At 40.7% G+C, this 20,228-nt stretch overlaps 1 protein-coding gene across 11 annotated transcripts in view; it reads right to left on the minus strand.

Annotated features, from left to right (window-relative positions):
* PTPRM (protein tyrosine phosphatase, receptor type M) overlaps window positions 1–20,228 on the minus strand; it is a 458,835-nt gene that overhangs the window by 430,326 nt on the left and 8,281 nt on the right. Inside the window, exon 1 of one of the 11 annotated variants that reach the window (XM_046938084.1) lies at window positions 11,794–20,165. The exons of the other annotated variants lie outside the window; for them this stretch is intronic. The gene's annotated coding sequence lies outside the window, so the exon portion shown is untranslated. Of the gene's footprint in view, window positions 1–11,793; window positions 20,166–20,228 lie in introns of those variants that run through there. 11 annotated transcript variants of the gene reach the window in all.

A 20,228-nucleotide genomic window follows, 5' to 3' on the forward strand; every position in this document is an offset into this window, starting at 1 on the left:
TATTGTGTTTCCCCCCCCCCCCAGCCTAAACACTTTCAGTCAAAGAACAGAAACAGAAAGAATTCTTTCTCAAACAGTTCAAGGAGAAAATCTTTCTAACCATCCCTGCTCTACTGTCGGCATCTCTACATATAATCCCATTTCAAATAAGACAAATCAATAGTAGTTTAGTTACACTTCTCCTGAACTTCTCTTCAAAGAAGTGGCTGTTTTCTTCTACATACAATTTTTGGACAGTGGAAAACATCCTCTTAATGAGTTTTGTATCAAAAACTGAACACAACAAATCCTATAGACTGACACAGAGCACCCAAGCCATAACAAATTGTTAATATCAGCCTGATTTTACTAGAACTTTGTTATTATGTTAATAAAGAATTCATGGGAAATTAGGAACATACGTTAGCTACATTATAAGACAGTGATATTTAGCATGATGTTTTAACTGAGGCTGGTAAAAATATACTTAAAAGATCACCTGCAGAAAGAGCCTCATAGTTGACATAAATCCTGTTCAATTAAAACAAAGCTTAAGTTATTTTTTTCTGCTATTCCCCTACACTCCACACAGCAGAAAAGCATTTTAATCTATCTTGCGCAGGATTTGTTGAAAGGATTTGAAAAAAATTCTAAAAACAAAATTTGCTTTGAGAAAGTCTATATTGTGTGACTTGGCACTAAACAGAAAGAAGATGTCTGCCGAATGGGGAAATATGTAGGAGATAGATCTGTGTCAAATGCCTTCCTTTCACTTTCGGGATAGATAAGCATATATCCAGACACACACTTATTTTCATTCCTACTTGATATGTTTCCCACCCATTTCTAGCAAGTCACACTGAACCGACCGAACACACATTTGAAAGCACCCAGCAACTGACAAACCACAAACTTCTCTGGGATGCTCAGTGCAAGTTCCTCCACAGTCTCAACCATGTGAAATCAATTGTCCTTACAGTACATTATCCTACAGAATTGTGTGGTATCACTTCCTTCAACAAGGCACCCAGTTTCCTTCTGCAGCATGGCAGCTATCTGCAAACAACAACTTATTCTGATGGGGAATAAGTGAAGTTGGAATACTTGAATACAGGAAGTGATATGCTTAGAGAAGCATATGCCACTGCTGAAGTAGGGCTCAAGGCTGCTTGAAACATTTCTAAAACACCCTGCTATTAACTCTTAACTGTTTCATCACATCCTCAAACTGCCCGTCATGTCCCATCCTATGCCTTCCAAGCACATCATTATCTGCTCCATCCTCACCTGTACTTTCCCAGTTGAAAAACAGCTTTGTTTTACGTACAAACATTAACAGTCTGTGCTGCATGTTTACAACCAGTCCCTAAGTCACTAGCAATTACAATCCAAACCAAAGATGGTTCTGGCTTACCAGAGCCTATTACTCACATCACAAAAGTAACACTACAGACATTACCCCCAGGCAGAAGCCATAACTGCATGGGATCACGCAGCCTCCTACACACTCAGGACCACACAGAACCCAAAGCCCAGTCTGTGAGCACAGAAAGGGACAGAGATGCAGCCTCCTCCAGAGCCCCCACAAGCTGCACACCAAAGGGTTTCTCCATTTGTTCTTGGAGATAGATGCACTGTGGAATGACAGAAGGGGTTGGCAGCATTGATGGCTACTGCTCATCATAAGGATGGAGCTTTCTTCAGGTCAAACACATGAACTTTTGGAAATGCAGCGTTCACAAAAACCTCAAATCTTTCCCATTTTCCATTCAATCTCTACATGGGGCAAGAAGAGACAGCCCTACAGGAAGGCTGCATCTGATCACATAAACAGGAAGTGTACCAGAGTACTTGCAGATGACAAGAAAATCTGACTTTATCATTACTGCAGCCCTCCAGAGCTCAAGAGGCATTCATAATTTTTATGACATATACAGAAGGGGGGGAAAAAAAGTGCTGCGTTAATCTATAAAAAGATCAAGATCCTTCCATAAAATAAGGAAATTGATCTCCCTTCAAGAAGTGCTTTGCAATCCACTGATAAAAGATACTGAAGAGATGGCAGAGTGGGGGGAATAAGCAAGTGAAATCAGCTGACTAGTGATCTGAGAACCTTCCAGCTTTACATAAACACAGCCTGCTTAGTATTTTTAACTTGAAAATCAGACAATAGATTTACACTTCTTGCCTTAGAAGTGCTTATTCATACACCACTTTAACTACTTTTAAAGTAAGAATATTTTAATATTTTTGATAAAATTAGCCCTTATAATCATATTAGTGAATTAAGAGCTCACAATGAAGACAATGACAACAGCAAATAGCAACATACTTTATTTTTTCGCTTATACCAGCTCTTAAAGCCACTTACAAATATTTTGCCCACGCATATAGAATCTGCCTTAATTGGAACAATACAACCAAAGCATCTGAGAACTGGAAAGCACCAAGACACCACCATTCTCTCCTTTGACTATTGCCAACATTTAAGAAGTATTCAGAATACATCAATTTCGTTGCTAATGTTAGCTCCATCAAAACAATTAAAAGCCATTTCTGTAGACTACAGAAATGGATATTTGCAGGGACTCCAAGGGATTCTGCTTTCCCCAAATCACCATCCTGATAGAGTGAGCTTTTCCCATTGCATCTAGCCTAACTTGAACAGGAACAGAATAAATATTTAAGTTATACAAATAGAATATGCTTTCTTTACCAGCAGTGGATCACACAACAAGCACCGCATGTCTGTAAAGCAGCAACAATACGAGAGAAAACGATGAGGGGAAAGTAACATCAGTTTTCCAAGTAATTGTTACAGACCCTGTTAAAAATAGACAAAATCAAAACCATATGGATTGGTATTTGGCTAACATTACGAGACAAAAAGCTGGCTTCCATTTATGTCCAAAATTCAAAGGGAGGTAGACGATGTCGCATAGTTAATAGTCCTGCTTGGATACCTTCTGAGGAAGGAAGTGAAGAACATTGCAGAGCTTCTGTTTTACTCATTAATTCACTCTTCAGAAGCATATTGGCACAAATCTAAGAACAATGCAGTGTAAGAGAGGCTATTAAAAGTGCTAAGCCACAGCACTTGAAAAGGAGAGGAAAACTGGACTGAGTAGTAACACAGCAAGGAAAAAATCACTGGAGTTTAAACATGAAAAAAAATAGTAATAATTCAACAGGTGAATATTTAGACGTTCTCACCTAACTCCAAACAGTTTGTTGCAATATAATTCACACCAACAGCAATAGGTATGCTTCTGCATATACTTCTCTCAAACCATTGCTTTTTGGTTATTGTTTCTTCATTTTAGTAAGATGCCAACCTCAGGACAGTCACTGCAAGCCACCAGGTAACAGAAGCGGGGGAAGGAAGCAGAATCTACAACACAATGCATGTAGCCAACTCAAAAGGTTCCCTTGGTCTGCTGCAGAAGATGGAGCAAAATGAAGTACAATACACAGTCAAATGAAATCACAACTTCGAACCCATTTAAAAACCATAAAGCACGCCAAAAAATCCCAGGTGAAGGAGCTGGCAGTATAAAGTACACCAGATACTATGCAGACACTTATTCTCCTTGTTCTGTATTCTCATTTCTTGGGCTATGCCCCAGAGATCAGAAAACATCATGAGCTGGTGGCTCCTTCAGGTCTTAAACTACACCATATTATGTGTCAGAAGCCAAACCAATGAGGTACTGGAATTCCGATATACACTTAATAAATATTTGAAGTCAAAAGGCAATTCACAGTCAATACATATGGCATTTTCTGCAAAAGGCTGAATTCTATTTTAAATAATTCATTCCACATAAACTCATAAAAGGCCATATGCAGCATCTACTCATTAAATGTGCAGTTCAATCACACTCCTCAGCAATTAAGCAAGTTATATCATCTATATTGTACATACTGTAATTGCACATATTGTATACTGTACAGTCAGAAACATCCAAAACTGTTTCAGTCACTAAATATGTATATGAAAAAATCTTCCCAACGAAATGGCATTATATAAGATTAAAGTGCATTCTTGCTTTGCCTAAAGAACACTAACATGTACACTAAAGATACAGATCTGTAGCAATTCAGTTTATTTTAATAATGTAAATAGCTGTTACATTTCTTTAAAATTGGTATGATTACAGGAATGCATTAGCTTAACTCCAATAGCATATCTCAGCTTCCCTGATGACAGTGACAACACAAAAATAAGTGAAGAACTACCAGGCCACCCTGAAACCGCAGCTATTTGCTTTGTACAGGCAGCTTGTTTGAGCATTGGATTAAGCATCAATAATTGCATTACTTTTTTTTAAGCTCACTGTGGTTTTGTTTTTTCTTTCTGTTGTTTGCTTGTTTTGTGTTGATTAAAGTTGTTTTTTTTTTCCTTTAGTTATAATCACAATTATAATTTAAGGAAGGACAAGCAACCCCAATTTTGTTCGAACGTGCTTTAGTTGCTATCGACAGCCTAGATAGCACCAACTAGACGAATGAACACTACATCTATGTTCATTTCATGCTCAATTAAAAACACAGTGGGCTGGCCAGACTTTAAGGGTACAAAAAACAAAAGTTCCCTAATTTTAAAGAATGTAAGGGTAAACTATCTGTGCAAACTATTACATAGCCTCCTTGCAAAGAAGGAAAAAACAACGCCATATCTACTTATTACTGACACGCATTACAAGAACTTGAGAAAAATCAACTTGACATTTGTAACAGAAGTAGATCTACCTGCTACAGTGAAAAATGCATGCATGATAAGATGCCCTACAAATAAAAAAAGCTCATCAGATTGCATGTGACTTGGTTAGTCGTAATATACTGAAAGTATTTTTCCCAAATAAACTGAAAACATTGAGTCTATTGTTTGGTTCTCTTTCACTTCATTTTCCCCTTTTCCATATGTAATAAATGAGATAAGTACTACCATACATTTTCTCATCTCATCCCTATCTTTGTTTTCAACAATTTCTCGCTCTTCTGCTTTGTAAGGTTTGTCATACTGTATGTCCTATTTCTTTTTACCCAGTTCTGCTCAAACCCTCAAGTCTCTCCCTTCCATTTGTCTTTTCACAACTAGGACAAGGCAAGTTCTAATAGCCACTTTAGAAGTACAGCTAAGAGGAAAATGCAATACAGAACATAGGATCTACCTAGATAATGATATGCTGAGGAAAGCAAACTACAAAGAGAAAGAAAAGGGGAGCTTACTGGAATTCTAAGAAAAGAGACACTAGAAAAGACCTTGCCTTCATCTCATTGTTCCTACAGCCCTCCAGCACTTAGGAGAGAAGTGCAGTACCAGCACAGCCTGCCAGCATGCTTTAATTCTCTTCTCACAATAAACCACTGCAGTACTTGCTTTGGTGTTCCTAATTTAGCAGAACTGACCTGATAACTGGCTGCACCACTGGTGCCCACAGTGCTACACTAAAATCAGTCTGTGCTTAACATCCACCTATAAAGAAGAGAAAGCAGTGAAGGAACCCAAACTGTCTGTAAGCTAAGTATCTCTACAGAAGTTAGCATTCAGTTCATGGTTTTGAGCTCTCTTCTCCAACTACAAACATTTCTTTGCAGTGATACCTTCCATTGGAAAGATGCCAACTTTGCACGTGGCTGAGATTGCATTCTGCTCAGCACAATCAGGAAGATTTTCCAACCACACAGTGAAAGATCAAGGTTGAATTTCTGTCATGTAACTTCTCCTTGCTACTTCTATCGGTATCCTTTGTTATCTTTTCACAATCCCTCTGCTAATTCCTCTCTAAAAATGAGGTACACCTTTCTCGCGAGTCCTCAATTAGACTCCCTGACAGCAACAAGACCAGGATTACCATCCTGTTTCACCCTTACCACACTTAACTTACAGTAGCTTATCACAGAATCAGAGGTTGGAAAATATCTCTAAAAATCACCGAGTCCAACTGTCACCACCATGTCATGTCAACCTGTCACCACCATGCCCGCTAAACCATGTCTCTCAGTGCTATATCTACACATTCAAATCAGGTTCAAATACAGTGCCTCAGCTATAGTACAATTTTATAATCAGACAAATGCATTTAAAATACTCTGAAATAAGCTAATTATAACCAAAAGTTATGAAATTGCTGTTGGCAGAGCTTAGAAATTCATGCATCTCTGCCAGCACAGCTTTCATCACCAGCCGAGTCTTGCCCAGCCCAAAGCTCTCAAGCTTCTGTCCCAAGAACTAAAAACCTCAAGAATGTTCACACAGGGACAGCACACAAGCAAAATGTATGGCTAAAAAGATAAACATGGGAAAAAAGGACAGCAAATCTCAAGTGAACCAACTCCTCTTTGGTGAGGATGTCTGGGCTGCCAACAACCAACATGAAGTCACGGGAACTACAGAAAGGAAATGCAAACAGCCTTACACTGCCTATTTTATTTCTCCCATGCAGGGATGAATTTCACTTTTAAGGCAACTAATAGGATGTGGTGTAAAACCACTGTAAAACTGGCCAGAACTTGAAGCTTCAAGCTGTAACAGGATTAGGTGCTGGTTCAGAATAAAACAGCCACAACTGCAACTCAAGAATAGGATGGTAAAAAGTGTACTAGTTAATGCTGGAAAAAAACAAAAGCTAAACATATTGTGTTGCATTGTCATAGTGAGAAATAATAAACTTGTGAACAAAAAGGAATATACATTTGGGAGGTTTCTCTTTTCATTTTATGGCTGGCTTGAGTCAAATAGACCAGCTCTGTTAAAACGTTCACGGATACATTTTATATACATCAAGTCCATCATGGAAGATCGATGGATCTGCAAGCGTAAAGCTTTCAGTTGCATATTTTTCTCTTGCTTTGAACTGATGGTTCTCAAAATTGACACGTAAGTGCCATATGTACGTACCCAGGGCTTCATATGATAACAGCAGCTATGTGACTGAATGCAGAAGCGTGCTATATAGCCTTCTACACTGTATCCCAAGAAGACAGAATCAGTACACTACTAGCTACAACAGCACTAGTTAAATAAAAAGAACAGAGAACTGCCTCTGGAGAACTTTAAAAAAACACATTTTTAACAGCACAAATTCTATCTGGAATATAAGATTCTCAGGTGTTGATTCTACAGAGCATGTTGCGATTCCCAAAATACAGAAAGAAGATATATCTTAAGCATTTATGAAATTCCAGCTATAATACACCAACTCCTAATTAGAAGCCTGACATGGTAATTAAGTTAAACGTGGAGCAACCTATAACCTTTTCGCTGTTCAATGATTACCAGAAAGATGTTTTCACTGCGACTACAAACTCTAGAATTCTCTCAAAACATGAACTTTAATCCCCTGGAAATGACCAGCATGTGTCATCTCATTATTTAGCGTATAGCTGGCAAGAACAACATTTACTGCTAAAAAAAACAAATAACAAAAAGAGGACAGCAATGGAGACTTGTGTTGCTCAAGTCTCAAGGGAACCAACACCTCTGGGAACACCAGCATATCTGGGAGCCTAAGCACATCCAGACCTGTTTCAATGACTCTTTATAGCAACTGGTTCTCACATATACTAAATACACACAAATCAGGACAGATTAGATTTCTACAGCGCTAAGGATAAATAACATTCAATCAAGGTTAAAATCACCAACAGTTAAATTAAAGCTAGCAAGAAAAAAAACACCAAAAAACCTATTTACATAACAATCTCTTGGTCCCCTGCAACAGGAAAACACGTTTGTGTCTGTTGTCCTTTTCCACAGACTTCTAGAGGCATCACTTCTCCTTCCTCCTAGCATTGTAAGACTCCCCAGAGTCTCAAAGTTACAAGTAACACCATTTCTTCTCCTGCCAGCACTATCTGGGACAGTTCTTAATCTGTTCTTATCCCTCAACTGATTTCCCTCTGTGGGGAATTTTTAAATACTTTTTTTTTCCCTTTTTAGAGGTTTGGCAATTTGTTTTCTGTTTAATATCAGTGTGTTTTGTCTTTGTTGAAGTTTTTAAATGGAGAAAAAAAGAAAAAGAAATCTTCTCCAGAGAGAGCTCCAGTGTTACCCAGTATTAGATGAGAATGCTGGCACCATGCAAGGAACATTTCTGCGATGAAAGTCATAAGTGCATGCCTTTAAGCCATGTGACTTTTAAAATCAAATTAAAATGTTTTCTGGAACATCTAATCTCTTACATGTTGCAGGTCACTTTATTTGAAAAATAGCACCCATTTGAAGCAGCTACTGGTAAGGCCATATTCATACTGTGCAGAATGAATACTTCGTTCAGAGCCAAACAGAAAGCAACCGAAGTTTACATTTTCAGCACTGAAAAGCATTTGTCAACACAACAGAGGGGCATTTAGAAGAACCTGGGAGACATGTTTCAAACAGCATTCAAACAGCACGCATTCAGAATCCTTAACAAAAAATTCTTAAGCTCCCACCTTTTAAGTTTTAATATACTCTAGAATATCTTTTCTCTGATAATTTCTTTCCTCCTCTACAGAAGCACTAACCTAGCATAACAGGCATTTTTCAAGCTCCTGTTTTACAAGTTCACGTAACCCAAAGAGGCTGTGGATCTCCATCACTGCGGATGCTCAGAACTGAAGAGACTGAGCCCCAAGCAGTGCGACCCAGCTTTGAAGTCAACTCTCTTTTGAGCAGAGGCTGGGCCAAGAGATCTGCAGAAGTTCCTGCCTGCCTGAATGGCTCTGTGACACTCAACCCTCCTACAAGCAGCTGAAAAGAAATCGCAGCACAGAAACACAGAGCACTGTGACTGATCTCTGAACAAGATCCGTGGCTCGTACCTACACGGGTTACTGAGCAGAAAGGCATTCTCCTACTCCACATCTACATTTCACAAGCTCTTAAAAACTCTAAGAGCAGTAACAGCCAGTCTTTGAGGTGCAAAAAGTTACAAATGTGGATTAAAGCTGTGTTACTGTACTTCTTCTTGAGAAGTTGTTCTGCTTCTCAAAGGCAAACTGCCAGGAAACATCAAGGGAAAAAGTCAACAGCAAGAACCTCATAGTCAGGACATAGACTTAACTTCCTGGCTCTAGCTTCCACCTCCATATAGCAAGGTTGTCTTTCCGGGCTATCAGAAGGCATTCCCAATAGCCACAAACAAATTTCTTGTCAGAAAGGGTGGCTGGGCAGTGGCACAGGCTGCCCAGGGAGGGGGTGAAGTCAACATTCCTGGAGGTGTTGAAGAATCACATGCACGTGGCACCAAGGGCCATGGTTAGTGGGCAGGGTGGGGGTGAGCTGACAGTTGGACTGGCTGATCTTAGTGGTCTTTTCCAAACATAATGATTCTATTATTACCAAGCCCCAACCAAGCAGCACCACAATGACAAACGAAAGCCACAGGTGCCAAGAGGTCAATCACAAATCTTTCGGGGTATAAAGCTAACTCATCTGACAAGGCTTAGACCTGTCACTGTTCAGATGCAGGTAACATGCAAAGCAGGCAACAAAAAGCAGCCATATACATAACAATGCTCGTCCTCTGGAGAACGTTTGTCATTTACAGTCTTGCCTGTTGACTCCTCTTGGTGTCATACTATTTGTGTATAACCAGTAGCTTTCACAATTACACAAAATACGCAAGCGTTTTGCTTGATGGAGTATGCTTCTTAGGAAGATTCTTCAGCACCTTCACCAAGGGATTTAGAGAATGGGCTTCTAGACAACAGTGCTATGTGACTACAGCTATGGGTTGCTGTGCAACACTTTCTTCCAAACAGGATCCAGTCCTGTCTTCAGAATACAAGGAACAACAATTTCAGTCACGAACAACACTTACTCACTTAGTATGAAGTAGTAGACAGATTTTGGAAACAGAAGTTAAAGCCTAGAAGATAACTTTGAAAACAAGAGAAAACAAAACCACGTATCTCCTTCATCAGTGACACTCCTGTCTTGCATTCAGTCAGTAAGACAAAAAACATTCTTCCTCTTACTTTTGGACTTCATAAGAAAATATTTGTTTCCCAGCACCATGGGATTCTGCATGTGAACTGTACAGGAAAATATTTTAATACATGCACTGTGCTCATGAAACAACTTCTCAGCTTGCTAGCTTCCTTTTAATTACACTAACTCGAGGTTACTGCTTTCATTTTCAAGAACAAGCCAAGGTTTTGTTATTTGGACTCAAGTTCTTAACGGCATCCTTTGTACTACCTACGTATGTAAAAACATAGCAGAATTGCACAGGTTTTTAGCATTCAAGGTCAAACCATCATATTTTCAAGCGTCGCATGCTGCCTCTGGCAGAAACCATTAAGCAGAATTTCAGAAAATAAAACACCCATAATGCAGACACTTTGTTTGTCTGTGCATTTTCTCAAAGTGGTTCTTCCATCAGCAAGCCCACAGTACCGCCAGTAACACAGTTAGATACTATTAAAAGTTCTTTGACTTTAACAAGAGCATTCAGAATCAAAGAAAATATCAAAGCCAAGTTTTGCTTCCTTCCCCCACTGGGTCATGCTAACTTGGAAATTCCACTACAAATTACTGCATCCAATCCTCTTCCGATACATTAGAGCCCCTCTTCCCATAGAGAGAAGGTCAAGGTGAGATGCCTATGATGTACAGCTCACAAGCCTTGCAGCCTCCTATTTACAAGGCCCTCAGACAGGAAAACTGGTGCATATGAATCCAATACATGCAACACTAATGCATTAATGACTGACATGTGGCAGAGATGGAGACACACAGATGCAGCTTGACATTAATGGAGAGATTTGCCTGTGGTCATGCACAAAGAGGGAGGAAAAAATAGACCTACCTGCCTCGTGTTTTAACCTGAGTATGAAATCATACGTCAGACAAGATTAATTAGATGCCTGGAGTTTTATTCTTTTCCGTTGATAGAAAAAGCACATTTCCATAATGTGAGGAAGCATTTATGTGGATAGCAAATCAGGTTGACATTGAGGGAAGGTTTACTTTATTGTGAATGCTCGCTGTGTGGTGCTTGTCAGTGCAATTACTTTCTACTCAAGTGGTTTGCTTTTTAACATTTTATTATCTTAACAATAAAAACCCTGGAAGCAATAATTATTTATTATGCTAATTCCTTAGCTTTTTTGTTATGAATTTCTGGAAGACCATTAGAACTTGCTGTTTCCCAGAAATAAGCCAGATTTATTAATATTCAGCCAATTAAAAACAACAACAACAAAACAGAAGACAAAAAATCTCTGTACTGGTAATTAGTTACTAATCAGTCAATTTGTACACTTATCAGCTTCCCGGTAAGTTCTGTTTTCATTTATTCAATACCCCACATTTTTAAACATCATTCTGATCGAAAACAACTTCAAAACGCTAAGTCCACTGCAGCATTTCATAAGTAGTGATTTAAGCAGTCGGAGAGGCAGCAGGCCTTTAGCCCATTCTCAAAACACACTACACTCAAGTACTGCATTTTAATTATGGAAACCTTTTAGAACATCCCTGTTTTATTAACAGTAAGTGAAAGACTATAAACAAGGCTTCAGTATGCACCACTTCTCTTCAATCCTGCCTAAGCCCTCAAGAGGAAAACGGCTCCAGTGCGCTTTCATTTCTCCCCCCAAGCATTCTCATCTCTGAATGCCTCTTCTCACCAACTTTAAAATTCATTTAACATAACAACTGCATAGTTATGCTTTTTCTTTCCTTCCCCCCCCCCACCTTTCCTAAGCATACAAGTGTTCCCTCCTCTAGGAATAAACACCAACTCTCTAACTCCCACCACACAAATGCAATATAGAGACCATAAGCAAGTCTAAGCAGAAAAGCACAGCAACTAAATGTACCTTGAAATGCTCTTACTTCACAATGCTTTTATAATGCCTCTTGTCCACGCACAAACTGTCCCTGTATTTCACACAGCAATAGAGTAGTAACCCCAGGAAAATTCTAGAAGCAATTTTCTGCCTAAGCCAGCCCAGGCTCCTGAGAAGCACAGCATAGCCCAAGCTGGAAGGGATCCACCAGGCTTCCAAGTCCCACTCCAGCTTCCATATGACACTTCCAAAGGTTTGGAATGCATCTCTTCTGGCTTCAGATAATTCCAGATCCCAAGCTGCCACACACAAGCTGAGAGGCAGGTTTTCCCCTCTCTCTCTACTTCTGAAACAGAATTTATCTGTACCTCCCACTGGGAGATTCTACCTGTGGCAAGTTCCCTATTAATGTGTAATACATCCCATCATTAGCATTGTAAAACAGGTAATTATCTCACAACTGTCCTCCCACCCCCTTCCTCAGAGTTAGAAAACTTTATTTACAGGGGAAAAAAAAAAAAAAAACAACTACCTTACACATTATTCAAACTCTTCCTTCCTGACTCAAATCAGTGGTCATGGCCCACTGAATGGGTATGACCCAACAGCACACAGTGAACTTGCTCTTTGATTTGCTCTTCCAAGGTCCTACAGATCAAAGCAAGCAGCTGGACTATTCGTACCCTAAAGGAAGGGACATACAAAGCAAGTAGGCTGCTGCTGGAAAGAGCATAAAGAAAACTGCTGAAGTGAGGTGGAAGAAGCAGCAAGTTTCATTGCAGCAGATGCTCTGTAAAAAGACAGAGCAGGTGACAGCAACTTTTGCCCACCAAGAGATCTTAAAATCTGCATCTCCACACACAAAGATGGTGTAATGCTATAATGAGATGGAAAGCACAGCAGTGATAGTGGAATAGCAAAGTCCTAGGCTTCAGCAAGTGAGGATATGCTTAATGTAGCCAGCATGGGTGCAGAAACAAAGGAAAACAACTGCTTACCCTAAGAAGGGCTCAGGTAGGCAAGGATCTCCAGTGAGATACCCTCACCTCCACTGCCAACCCTTAATTGGGGTCTGGGAAGGGGTAGATCCTGGCTCCACCCCTTCCAGTCACTCAGGGGTATTGCATGCACCTGAGCTCCCCTTGGTAGGCCCTGCCTTCCCACCAGGTGCTCAATCACTGGTTCAAGCTGTGACTCAGAATTTCTACTACAGATGGGAACATCCTAATCAAGATAAACAACATGGACTGATTGCAGACGCCACCATCATCCAGTTGGGTGCATGGTTACCAAGTTCAAGACAGACTTTGCTACAGCTCTAACAGCATTACAGTAGTGTCCTTCCCTATCAACATCACCAGCAGCTTATGTTGAGATTTCAGTGAAGAGTTTATCTACCAAAAACCACTGGGCATCTAACTCAGGTCACTGAGTAGCTAAAACTGTCACACAGAGCAAGACAAAGACAGTGACTCTCATGACCACCAGACTGAATACCCACAGTACCTTCTTCTCACTGCTGCTTACCCCAACCTGTTTCCCTCCTTGCCCACTGGAAAACAGTGGCACAGACTTTAGTTGGTGTTTAATGGAGGAGGCTTATTTGTTTATTTTTATTACCTTGTAAGTCATTTTCAGATGTGCCTTGAAGAAAAGGCATCACATCTGAAATTGTTTAAGGTGTACCAAGGAGAATATACAAATCTGAAGCAATGCCATCCAAAGACATGAGAACCATATTCTAATCCGCATATCCAGGAAAGGTGCAACAGTACATTTAAGAATACAAACTCTCTAAACTAAATAGGTCACTTAATTACTTTTTTCAGTCAGCAGCTACAGAGGAAGCTGTTATATACTCTGTACCACTGCCACCAACAGGAACAAATCAAGACTTGAGGCCCTGGTTTATGTTGTAACACCCCCAGCAGTAAGGGACACCTATACTTGTTAGTGATGTGACACAGTACTGGTCCTTCTTATTTGCTCCTCCTGTTTTCATTGAAAACATGGCCTGTTGCAGAAAATGAAAACCAAGAAAAGAACCACAGGAATGTGCAGTTACCACTTATCATTCTTCAGGGAATGGGGGAAGTGCAAGACATCCCACAGATAAATACAGCCAACCAAGGTCAGGCTAAGACGACGACTAAGACTACTTAACAAATATCACAGGAGAATGACCCACTTAATCAAGTTTGTTTGTTTTAAACATAAGAGTCAATAGAGCAGCCAAGCAACATTCCATAACCAATATCACCAACATGTTTTTCTCAGTCCCTCTGGCAGCAGAGTACAGGCCACAGCTTGCTTTCAGGTGGAAGGGTACACCTGGAATTGACTGTCCCAGAGGAGTCAGCTATGAGGCTGGAGAGTTCTCCAACCTCCACGCTGGGCCCTGCAGTTCCAATAGAGAACCAGTCTGTGCTAATATTACCCATCCCATCTGGGTACAAAAAGGCACTGTTGTGGTTTAACCCAGCAGCAGCTCAGCACCACATGGCTGTAGCTCAATACCCCCCAAGTGGAATGATGGAGAGAACTGGAAACAAAATAGAACTCCTGGGTTGAGTTAAAAACCACTTACTAAGACAGAAGAGCAAAAAGAAAACAGAAAAGCAATGAAAACCATATATATGTATATATAGATAGCTGTAATAAGATTACTCACCACTCATTGATGCATGGCACAATTTAACACCCTGCTAGCAACACAAGGCTTACCCTACCAACTGATGTATAGCAGCCCCCAAGCAACAAGCAGGCCTCTTTAACTGCCCCACAGCTTTATACCCTTCTGCATGGTGTCAGGTGGTACAGAATGACCCCCCAAGCCTAATTGAGGCCCATGTGCTGGCCCCATTCCACTGAGAGGCCTGGTCTAGTCCCAGGTGTGCTCCCATCACCCAGCAACAGTATTAGTGTGCTATTAATGCTGTTTTAGGTGAAATCAGGATAGAGGGTAAGTGGGCAACCATGCCAATACACACCCAAGCCAATGAGAAACAGCAGCTACTTTGGTCTCAAGGTATACTGTGCTTGAATAAGAAAATGCTAGAAAATTTATGTAAAACATACCAAAAATCCCTAAAAAAAAACCAACCTAAAAACCAACTAATCTCCCAGAGTACTTCAGTAAGCACAACAATCAGCGGGGGAAGCTGTACAGTCCCCTACCCAACAGCCACACCTGGAGGCAGTTACCTCTAAACAGGGCTTTGGGCTGCTCTGTTCACAGAGATGTAATAATGCACAGTGTGGATAACCTTCTGAAAGGTCCCTCTTTCAGAACAGACACTGAGCTTTGTATTAATGTACTCTATTTGTGTCACATTTAGTGATACACTTCCTAGAGAAATCTCTTTAAATACAAAGATGATGTGACAAAATACATATCCTGTTACTTTCATTTACTGTCTATACTTCTCAAATGCCATTAGCCTACAGCACTAAGGAATAAAGGTAGGAACACATAAGTCTCCGGTAACTTCAGATGTAAAAGAAGAGCAGTTCCTCACAGCAGTTTAGAGTGCAGAACCACAGAAAAAAACTTAATACCATTGGGAACACATCTCATGTATATATAGGAAAATACACTGAGTAAATGTGAACGTTTTCTCGTAAAGAACATGAACTGCCATGTGTGCAACATTCCTACATCAAAGGCACAAGAGTTCACAAGCTTACAGACCAACATAAAAATTTATTGAAAGGGATGTCAAAATCCATTAAGCCCCACTTTGTTTATTTATTACTGATCCATTGCTGGAGGCGATGGGCCCCGTCTCCAGCTGGGCTGCATTAGCAGGCTGACTCCACGCAAAGACAGAGCAAAGAGCAAGAGCTACCTCAGGTGACCCAGCTGAGCTGGCAGTGCAGCAGCTGAGGAGGGGCTCATCACTCAACAGTGCAAGCTGAGTGACTGCCCATCTCTGGGTGAGTTATGAACTTCTCTGGAACTAACTTCTGTAACTCCCTCCACTTACGTTATAAAGAGTTTGTATTCGTTTACAGAATTGTGTTGCTTTCGTGTAACTGAGACTTAGGGTCTATTCTCAGAGCCTCCCCACTTCCAACTTCTGATTCTGACCCCATCAATGATGGAGCAGGCAGTGACAAAGCTTGGTTGCGGCTCTGAAGCCAGGAATGCTTCCCTGTGTCTTTGAAGAGGAGAGACTGAACCCAACCAGGATTCAGTTTCCCAAAGCTCTGTGATCTAATTCTACACAAAAGGCTTAATAAGGTTTAGACTCATAATACAATTAGTAATTTAGCTCACAAATTAGACTATCTATTAACACTCCAGCAGCGACAGCAGCCATATGAGGATTAAGAAGGAATCTTTCACTCCCAATATGAAGAAACAACTTGAATGCTTTAATAAACCTCTTCGGCATCTGCCCAGGAGAGCACACAATGTGCTGTATGCAGCTGTGAGCATGGCTGGCATCCTGTTCCTATATTGAACTTTCATCAACAGGAACCACATCAATATATTGCACATTCCACACTGAGTAGGAACTTTCAAGCTCATCTTAAAGCACAATTTAAACTGGTAGAAAGAAATACGAACTTACAGAATTGTTGCTCCATTTTCAAGATAGCACAGAGCACGCTCCACGTGCATTTACATGCAGTAGAAGTGCACATAAAAATAACAGCCAAAATTAACCTGTCAACATTGTGCGAAATACACATTAAGCCCAAGCACCAATATAACAATATTTAATTGCAGCAGTTGAATAAAGAGGCAACATTTTTCCTAAACGTTTGTATACAATGTTTATTCTGTATATATTAAGAAAGGAAGCAGACTTATGCAACACAGGATTCTGCATCTTCCTCTCCGCCTAAACAGAAGGTTCAGAGAAGAGCTGATATCTCTCACATAGCACTTAACAGCACTTTAACCACAAGGTAGAGAGTTCTAGACGAATTTCTCCAAAGGCTGTCCCTGTCCTTGTAGCTGCAGCCCTACAAAATGCTGATACTGGGATGTTCACGCTACTTGTGCAAGCCCTGCCCACCCGGACTTATTACATCAGAAGCTTTTGGGAATTATTTACAGCATGCCCAAGACTGACTGTATTCATTTTTAATTCTTGAGCCTGTGTTTATATAAATAGTGACAGTACTAATAGTGCCAAGCGATTCTCTTCAGCTTGAAGAACAAGAACGACAACAGTTTATTTCACACTCCGATAACAACCATTAACACCCAGATATTATTATGAATAACGTCCATCTGGTCTGAAATCTAGATCTGGCCTCAGTATCTCGTTCTCCACATGCACTGCCTGCTGTTGCTGCAAAGTGCAAAGCAAAGCAAAACCTCAGCCCTGCTCATTTACACTATTTACACATAAGCACATGCTTTCCTGGCATGTGTCACAACATATGCATGGGACCACTTTGATCTAATCCGCCACAGGAGAAAGGGAAAAAAAAAACCCTCATTCTTGGTATGAAAAATAATCAAGGCAGTCAGGAATTCTGCCCCTAAGCCTTGCTGTAGCCCCCCAGAGGCTATGTGTCCTTACCTAAATGTGAACACTAATCTCCAAACTGGGAAGAAGGAAGGGGCAGAGGAAGGCCCCAGTGCCTTCCGGTGAATGGAACATGGTGATGAGGGGCAGACAGGAACATGGAGAAGGAGGCGGAGAGGGCGTGAGAGGTGGCAGCTGAGCAATACAACCTTAGAGGTGGCCCTGTGGTTAACAGCTTTGTTAAATATGTGTGTTATTGGCTGTGGAATAGATGGTGTTAAGAGTGCAATTTTAGACAGAACTGAGAGCAGGTAAGAGCCCTCCCTCTTTCTCTGCACAAAATTCTAGAGTACAGAGCTCTAGCAGATTACTGTAATTGGCCAATTCTTTCTTTTATTGCTAGACCACTGCGTAGAGTCAAAGCACTGAAATCATGTGAATGGGGCTACTGGTGAATACCACACTTCTGTTCAGCAGCGGTTTCTAGAATACAGATCTGATTTTTCTGCAGTTCCACTTCACAAAGTCTGGAAATGCACATCTTCTGTCACACAAGCCAGAATTAACTTTTTACGGCTGTAAATCTAGCACAGCACTCTGCAGACTGTGGAGACTACCAGAGCCAGTTCTGGAAATGTGAGATTTCTCACTTACAGCGAGTGGTTCCCAAAGCTCCTGCCATCCACCCACCATAAGCACAGATTTGAAGGGAGCAAGTCTGTCAGATGCTACTTCACTGAGGCAGATACACTGTGTACCAATTGAGGAAGCTGCGAGTCTGCATTCATTTTTGAAATAGAGATCCTCACAAATATGGACAGTTTTCATTACAAAGTCTTCAAGTTTGGGCTACACATCAGAAACTGACTGAAGTTTTGCAACAAACACAACAGAACTGACAGGCGAGCAATAGCTTTCAAAATGCAAGCTTCCATGATGCAACTCAGTGTGTGCCCAAACCTCCTGAGTAGCTCCTGCCTGACACCAGAAGAAGCACACGGCTGCCTTCCATTTCCATTCCTCACCGAGTCATAACAGGTACCTCCTAAAGTAAGAATTTAGATATCCAAAGACTGAATGTTTCTCTGTAAGAAATGAGAGAAGGCATATCAAAAGCAGAAAGTGAGTGCGCATAAGTCGAAACACACTGACTCCCATTGAAGCCACCCTGGTGATGCAACGACCCAAAAGCCCAATCTTTACTCAAAACTTCTCCATTTAAAAACACAACAACTAAGGCTTCAGCCCTACTGCATACTCAAGCTCCTATCTCACTCATATGCACACTCAAGAATCCAAGCCCACTACGTGACAGAGGGTGGTACAGCTGAACAAGGCTGAAGTGTGCACTGTCTGCTAGCAGATCCATAGTTTCAACCCACATCATACACCTGTCTACACCTGCAAATACAACAGAGGTAGCTGAGGAATATTATTTATAAGGGGTAATTTCAATGTCATTTAACCTCTTTTCTGCAGCTGTGTGCAGTTTCTACTGTGGGTAACACCCAACTCCCCAGTAGTCAGGAGGCAAAGAAATAACGTTCTAGTGAACAAAATGACTTTCTGTTAAGGGTTTATAGAGGAAAGATTCAGCTCTGAAGTTTCTGCAAGACTTAAAAATAAATAGATAAAAATAAATCCACTTCTGCTGTTGCTTCACTGGTGCTGTGGAACCCACATTTGTTTTATTTGTGTAGGATATATTTCAACTTGTCCTGGGCTTGAGCCCTACACAATTTCACCTCGTATTTGTCCTAAAGGGTGTGTTCTTTCCTCAAACACTCAAGTAAATAAAACTCTGAAATTGCAATCGTTTCCAAATGCTGAAACGAAAATGCTAGGCTGATTCACACGAGTCCCTCACCAGCCTAGATGTATGTAGGAAATTCTAACAACACTTCTCAATGTAAAAATAAATAAAACACACCTCGTGAGCTTGATGTGTGGTCTTCAACCCACAGGCTTTGCTGTCACTATAAACAGAACACAGTCGTGCCAGGCAATGTACAGGCTTCCCGTCTCACTGCCAACCTCTGAGGTTTTTAAATAAATATTAACTTAAATTGTGTTTCGTGTTGTTGGTTTCTTTTAACAATCGCAGACCCAACCCCAACAGGTTGCTTTCATAATCAGGAAAGTGCTCGCAGCAGAGAAAGGTGCTTTGAGAAGTTCTGAGCTAGGACTGAATCAAGATGACATCTCTCAGACACAGTAAAGAGGGCATCAGCTGCACGGTGACTTAAAATTATTACTGGGACAACAATTGATCTTACATAGCTGTGAAATTACTTCAGGAATAGCTGCCTCTGCAGAAGTTAAAAAGAAAAACAGCTGAAGTGATGTGTTATGTAAAGTGCTTATATTGCATTGTATGTGGTGCTTTGTAAAATAATCTTCATCTACAATTCAGAAAATGGAACATTAAAGGAAAAAAGGCTATAGTAGTTCTCAGCAATTAGCATAAGAACTACCCCACTGAGTACTACACTTCCTGTGAATGTCCACAGCTGTCTTTATCTCCTAAATACATGACAGTATTTAAGTACTCCATCGAGTTTTTGGGGAAGACTGAAGTTCTAAGTGGCGGTCAGTGGCTGCTGTATATGTTCTCCAGATGGAATCGCACAACATCCCGAGCCGCAAGAGACCCAGAAGGATCACAGAGTCCAACTCCTGGCTCCACAAAGGTGTCATGAGCACTGCCCGGGGAAGCCTGCTCCAGTGCCTGACCACCCTCTGGCAAAGAACCTTTTTTTGATATCCAGGCTGACCTTCCCCTTTCACTGCTTCATGCCATAAAAATAATATCTACCAAAGAAAGTGTGGGGGTTCTTAAACATCAGGAAAAGTAAATAAATAAATAAATCAGACTCTTCAGTCATGGTCAAAACTAAACAGCCCCCTCCTCCCCCCAGAGAAAAAAAATATTAGAAAATACTATCGAAGATACTCACTTATATCACAGTGAAACGTCAG

This window comes from Gallus gallus, chromosome 2 (assembly GCF_016699485.2).
Source record: "Gallus gallus isolate bGalGal1 chromosome 2, bGalGal1.mat.broiler.GRCg7b, whole genome shotgun sequence".
Lineage (NCBI taxonomy): Eukaryota > Metazoa > Chordata > Aves > Galliformes > Phasianidae > Gallus > Gallus gallus.